This window comes from Plecotus auritus (assembly GCF_963455305.1).
Source record: "Plecotus auritus genome assembly, chromosome: 2".
Lineage (NCBI taxonomy): Eukaryota > Metazoa > Chordata > Mammalia > Chiroptera > Vespertilionidae > Plecotus > Plecotus auritus.
Window position 1 is genome coordinate 92,746,934 of NC_137771.1, and position 7,036 is coordinate 92,753,969.

General features: G+C 42.7%; 1 pseudogene across 1 annotated transcript; it reads right to left on the minus strand.

Moving 5' to 3' along the window:
- Window positions 1-5,655: 5,655 nt before the first annotated feature.
- On the minus strand, window positions 5,656-6,550 carry LOC308241140 (small ribosomal subunit protein uS5-like; annotated as a pseudogene). The gene is made up of 2 exons: window positions 5,760-6,550; window positions 5,656-5,718 (listed from the first exon to the last, which is right to left on the minus strand). The product of its transcript is annotated as a small ribosomal subunit protein uS5-like (transcript).
- Between the last annotated feature and the right edge of the window lie 486 nt (window positions 6,551-7,036).

The following is a 7,036-nucleotide window of genomic DNA, read 5'->3' on the forward strand; positions in this document are numbered from 1 at the left end:
AGGACAGATAGTGAAGAGCTAGAGGTTGAACCCAGGGAAATGCCTGCAATTAGGTGGCAGAAGAAGGAGTGTCAAGTGCTCTCTCGTGTTCCTCTAGAGAAGCAGAACAGTCAAGGAAGTAGGGGCTGCCAAGGGGAAAGGTGTTTAACAGTGTTCAAATACAGATAAATCAAGGCACGTAGCTGAAAATAAGGTCAGATCCAAGAAAGTAAGTTGATTTGAGAGTAGAAGGCAGGGGCCACAAAACAAGGGGTTAAAGAGTGACTGGAAGAAGAGGAAGTGAAGGCCATACTTTGTGAGAAGTTAGGTGACAAAAGAGACAGAAAGGAAAGTACCAAGAACATGGATAATAGCAGCTAACATTTATTGAACATCCACTATGTGCCAGGCACTGTTCTGAGAGCCTCATGTGTATTATCTTGCTTACTCCACTCCACCTCCAATCTGGCAGGTGCTATTGTCTTCCCCATTCTACACCTGATGAAACTGAAACAGAGTCCCAACATCATACAGCTGGTACACAGAGCTGAGCACACCGGGCAGTCTGACCCCAAAAGTTGTTAGTTGAGAATTAGTTTGCTAATAACTATGCCTACTTGACTGTATTGACTGATACCAATAAAATGCTGTGGGATGGAGTTCTGCAGAAGGGCCACTGTTGCCTAGGCAGTTGCTTAACAAGGATTTAATTGGAAAGGTACGTGAATGTACAGCAATAAATATTGTTAGTTTGCTTTCTAACCATCTCTCCTTCTCATCAACCTAAGATACGTGCCATATGTGTAGACTATATTCTAAAGTTGTAGCCAGATACTCTATGTATCCAGCACAGTAAGCTAGAGATGATCTACCAGAGCCCTCTTAACATCTACACCAGTGGTTCTCAACATCCCAGGGGGTGGATGTGGGGTGTTCAGCAATGTCTAGAGAAATGGTTGGGGAAATGGTACCACTGGTATCTCTATGGGTTGAGGCGAGAGATACTGCTTAATATCCTGCAATGCACAGGAGAGCAACCACAACAAAGAATTTTCTGGCTCCTTGCTCAACAGTGCCTTGAAACTTACCTATGAAACAGTGCCTATGAATATCAGAGTCTGGAAATGGGTTTTAGAATGGGTAAACCACCCAGACATTTATGTCAACAGGAAAGGAATGCAGATCCAGAGGGGAGAGAATACAAATATGTGAGACAGAAACAGCTTTTGAAGGAAGGTGTGTGTGTGTGTGTGTGTGTGTGTGTGTGTGTGTGTGTGTCTAATGCAGAGAAGAAATGGTAGAGAGATCATCCTTGGGGAAAAGAAAGATAATCCATATTCTATGACAGGAAGGAAGGGGAAAAGAATAGTAGGAACATACTGAGAAATACTCATGGGAAAAAGACACATTGTGGGAGTTCCCATCTGATGGCTCTGAATGGGGAGAAGCAGCAGTGCTGAGAGCCAGGGAGCAGCATGGGGCTGAGGCTCAAAGAGAGAAGAACCCAGGAATCGGTGGTAGAAAAGTTCAGCTCTGTTTTAGCTTCAATACCATGAAGACACAGAGGAAAGAAAACGTATGGTAGGGATTACTGAGGGTTGCAAATTGAAATGAGTAAAATCCATCACAAGCAGGATGGCACCAGAAGTGGGCGGGGACTCAGAGACCTGGGCGTGGTCTAGGACAGGAAGAAGAGCAGGTTCAGTGGCTGGTAGGCTGAGGCAGGGTGTGAGGGAAAGAAGGGGGGCTAAGAGTGAGGAAACAGGGACCGAGACCTCAGGAGAAAAAGAACCAAATGACTTGTGAAATGGAGCACAAATCCTACTCATGGGGTTGAGGAAATGGAGAAAACTATGAAAAAGGACAGGGCATCGGCCTTGATATGGACGGTCCTGTCTCTGAAAATGAAGAAGGGGACGGGCTTGATAGGAACAATGTGAAGTTGGTGTCAGTGGATGGCTCGATACAGATGACAAGAAGCAGTCATAAACAGATGTCACCAACATCAGAGGAGGTATTATGGACTAAATTGTGTTCCCCCAAATTCATATATTGAAGTCCTGGCCCCCAGTATCTCAGAAAGTGACTATATTTGGAGATAGGGTCTTCATAGAGGTAATTAAGATGGACCCTAATCCCACCTTAATTACCTCAGTGAATGCCCTATAACATTAGGTTGGGCCCTAATCTCACAGGATTGGTGTCCTTATAAGAAGAGATTAGGACACAGACACAAACAAAGAAAAGACCAAGTGAGGACAGAGAGAAGGGAGCACCTACAAGGCAAGGATTCGACTCATTCATTAGACACCACCTCTGTCAACACCCTCATCTCAGACTTGCAGCCTCTGGAATGTTGAGGAAATAAATTTCTGTTGGTTAAGTCCCCGGCCTGTGGTACTAGTTATGGCAGCCCAAGCTGGCTGAGACAGGAAGGAGGGACTGGAAGAAGATAGCCAGCCTGGTGTGGAAAGGACAGTCCGTGTACTCCATGGGTTCACCAGTGAGCGAACTGGGAGAACTAGTCTTCTTGCAGAAAGGCTTTTGGAGGAAGTGGTATCTCTAAGAAGAAACCAAGTTCCCGTGGGGGTGTGGAGGTAGGGGACGTGCAGTGGAGAAGCCCGATAATTAAGAGTTTCTTAGAACAAGGGGTTCCACAGCCTAAATGGATGGGACATCTCTTGAAAGTAGGAACACGTTTTGGCTAATGATTTCTCTATCCCAGAAGCACAGGACTGGCACATTGCAGGTTCTTAAGGAATATATTTTGCAAAGTGTGCAGAGGTGGAGTAGGCATATAGGAGGGGTGGGAATGATCTGAAAAGGGTTGGGGGCCTAGGGGAGTTGCTGGAGGAAGGGGTTTGACTGGGAGTGGCAAGTGAAAAGAAGGCTGAGAGGCAGGGGATGAGGTGTCATTTAGAATTTCCAAATCGCTGCAGTTTAAGTAAGCTCTTCCTCTCAAACAAGCAGTGCAGTTATAGGAATGGGCTACTAAGAACACCTTTATACAGCTCTTATCCTAAATACATCATTGCTTTACCAGATAACTTGAGGAATGCATTATTTCTGATGGCTGATGGTTTTCCCTTTAAATGTTAACTATTTGGAGTAGAATTTTTTTCTAAAATATATTATGCATTGCCTCATTTTTTCTCCCTTTTCTAAAAAATCAGAAAAACAATATTATCATAAACTTCAAATATTAAATTGGATTGTCATACAAAGGTTACTTTTTATAAACAAGATTTATATTAGGCCACAATATGATCACATCTGTAAGAAACCAGACATACTTGAGGTAGCTATTTGCTAGCATACCCTAGGACTCCACAGTAAATTCCAATTTGAAGTTTTGTTTGGTTTTGTTATTTTTCCTCCCTATCTGGACTATGGCTTGTCACTTCTTCCTGAACTCAGTGTGCCTGCCAATAGCAACCTCCCCTTCCCTTTCTAATTGATCGTTTCTAATCTACAGAAGTTAGCCCAACCAGATAACCAGGGTGGTTAGGAACGTGCGGATAGTAAGCATGAGCACCACATCTCCTTTTGCTGCCCAGAAGCCGAAAGTTGCTTACTTCCAGATTGATGAGTTGTTTGTTATACTTCTAAACTATAAACATCATTTTAGGTTTATTAGAATATTAGGAAAGGTTAAGTAACTCTTCTAAGCCAGCCTTTCCTCCATGACATAAGTTCATTGCTTACTAGAATTTTTTAATGAGTTAACTTCAGGGGATATGGAAAGGGCCATCTGTCCCTTCCTTCTGACTTCAGACAAGATCACAGAAACTGGAAAAAAAATTGCTCTATTCTCATTGGATGAAGATTCTTTCTTTGCCAAAAAACCAGTACTTATAATTCAATATTTGTTTCTTTGTAAGATAGAGCTCTTCATTCACAAACCGGAGTATAAATAAGTGAAATAAAGACTTCTTCAATAAGGAGTATGTACGTGTACCTTTGTGTGTTCAATGAATGGGGAATGCATAGAACCAAAGTAAAATTTCTGCAATTTCAGATAAGTAGACCCCCACACAGTACTTATAAGTGGAGACCACTGACAGTGCTTTAATATTCCCAATGATTCTGTCCACTGGTCATCTTGCTCACAGAATAGGTCCCTATGTTCCCAGGTCCAAGGATCAGACCAGAGTTCTCAATTGTAAAAAGTGCTGAAGACGTTGCTGTAACTCATACAACTAGATAGCCGTGAAAGCCTGATCATATGTAAACACTGAAGAGAACATGTGTATATCCTAGTGGACAGAGAACTCTCTCTCTTTCCCTCAAAAGAACGTCATATCTAGTGCTTGTGTGTCACTTCACAGTGAGCAGGGTATTGGGGCGATTTTACCCACTGCCTCTGACTTCAATATGGCAATGGACTTGGCAATTTCAGACACTACATCATATGCACACCTCAGGTCAGTAACGGAATAGATGCTCAAAAAATAAGTTTACGTTACTTCATGCTACTAAAGAAACTTGACATTCATTTACTCATTCATTCAACCAGCAATTGGTAGACACTGATGATGTTCCAGGCTATTCATACAATAGTAAACAATCCCTGCCCTGATGAGTCTTACAGGATAAGGATTTGTTGTGTTAAACAATAAAATGTCATGAAAACTTAAAAAGCCTCACTACAAATTGCCTCCTTGGTGGGACCTTTCACAATAAAGCTAGTGTTGTGAGCTGCATTGTGTCCCTGCCAAATTAATATGTTGAAGTCCCAGCCCCCAGTACCTCAGAATGTGACTGTATTTGGACATAGGTCCTTTACAAAGTACTTAAGGTAAAATGGTCTTAAGGGTGGAACCTAATCCCAATGGTGTCCTTATAAGAATATATTAACACACACACACACACACACACACACACACACACACACACACACACACACGACCATGTGAAGACAGAGGAAGAAGAGCATCAAGAAGAGTAACAAGCCAAGGAGAGAGGCCTCAGAAGAATCCAACCTTGCTGACACCTTCATCTTGAACTTCTTGTCTCCAGAAGTGTGAGGAAATAAATGTCCATTGCTTAAACCACCCAATCTATATGACTTTGTTAGGGCAGCTCTAGCAGACTAATACAGCCTCGAATGCCTAAGCTTTATCTGCCCAAATGTAGGGAATATTTGTAGGCTAGAACAATTTCATCAGAATTATAAGCTAGGATGTTGGGATGTAATCACCTATGTGTAGACACAGTGGAATGAAAAGAATAAGACAGTATTAGATAATATTATGGTAAGACACATTTGTGATGATTCTACAAAGGCAATTGGAAGCAACCTGTTTAAAAATCTGAAATTAACTACTAAAACTAACATACATCCATGAAATGAATATTTTACACCTATTAAAATGACCCTGGACAAAAACCAATGAGGGGAGAGGGGGAGGAAATAGGTGAAAAGGTAAGGTAATATAATCAATAATACTGTGATAAATTAGCGTGGTGATAGATGATTACTAGGATTAGTGGGGTGATTGCATTGTAAGGTATAAAAATGTTGAATCACTATGTTGTACAACTGAAATTAGTATAATATTGTATATCAACTATACTTAATTAAATTAAAAGATGAACTTGGAGAATACTTCATTTCGCTTTAGAAGTTCATTATATATATTTAAACAGGCTTCACTCTATTTTTCTCATATAAAATTATGTGGTGGCCACAGCTGGAGCCTGGGTCCTCTGCACAGAAACCCTGGTGTGGGTATTTATTTATTTATTTATTTGTTTGTTTGTTTGGTGTGGATCTTTACAAGATGGTCAGTGAGTTCCTGATAGGGAGACTTAGTGAACAGGGTCTCTTTCCAGAGGTCGGGGGTGAGAGAGCTGTAGGTCTTGGAGATGGCTTCAAAGGTGGCCTGGGCAAAGTTGCCCAGGGAGACAGTGTAGCCCTTGGCTGAGGTGTAGCAGTTGTGGATACTGGCCAGCAGCAGCAGCTTTTCAGGCACAGGGGCTGAGTCGATGCCAGTAGCCCTAGGGGTAGGGATGAGGCCACCAGCACAGAACCACAGTGGCCAGTCACCTTGCAAGGAACCGTATGAGACTTACCGATCTTGTTCCCCTGGTCGCCTCCCTGGACAGGGACAACAGAGAGCTTGGCCAGGATGATGACCCCACAGACAGCAGTGGCCACTTCCTTGGAGCACTTAACACCCAGACTGACATGTCCATTTGTAGTCCCCAAAGACGAAAAATGCCTTGAACCAGGTCCTCTGGCCAGTGGGTCTATTTCTGCATGTACCTAATCTTCAAAGACTCGACCTTGAGCAACCCCTCCAAGAAAAAGTCAATGATCTGATTCCTTGATGAGCAGAGAGAAGAGATAGATCTCCTCCAGAGACTTGATCATGTCATTGACCAGGTGGCCTGGCTTGGTGATAGGGGTGCAATCCTTGACCTCTGCTTGCCTCTTCAACTCCCTGGCCTTAGTTGACACTGGGACCTTGGCCCAATACACTGCCAAATCACCAGGGCCTCCCATTCCAGTGCCCCCTCCCACAGCACCCATGTCATCATTTGGTATTTCCTCGGAAAAGATGCTCATGCTATATATATTTTTTTCCTTGATTTCAGAAAGAGAAAGGGGGAAGTGGAGGGGAGAGAGAGAGAGAGAGAGAGAGAGAGAGAGAGAGAGAGAGAGAGAGAGAGAGAGAGAGAGACATTGATGGCTTTCCTCTGGCACCCACATGACCAGGGATCAAAACCACAACCTGGGTATGTGCCCTGACCGGAAATTGAACCTGCAACCTTTTGGAGCATGGGAGGATGCTCCAAACAACTGAGCCACACCAGCCAGAGCTCATGAAATATTTTTTGATGAAAAAAAAAAAAGGTTTTCTACAAATAGATAATTCCATTTTTGTAAATTATACTCACATATAAATTTTAAAATATATATATTTTATTGATTTCAGAGAGAAAGGGAGAGGGAGAGAAATAGAAACATCAATGATGATAGAGAATTACTGACTGGCTGCCTCCTGCACACCCCCTACTGGGAATCGAACCCGCAACTCAGACATGTGCTCCT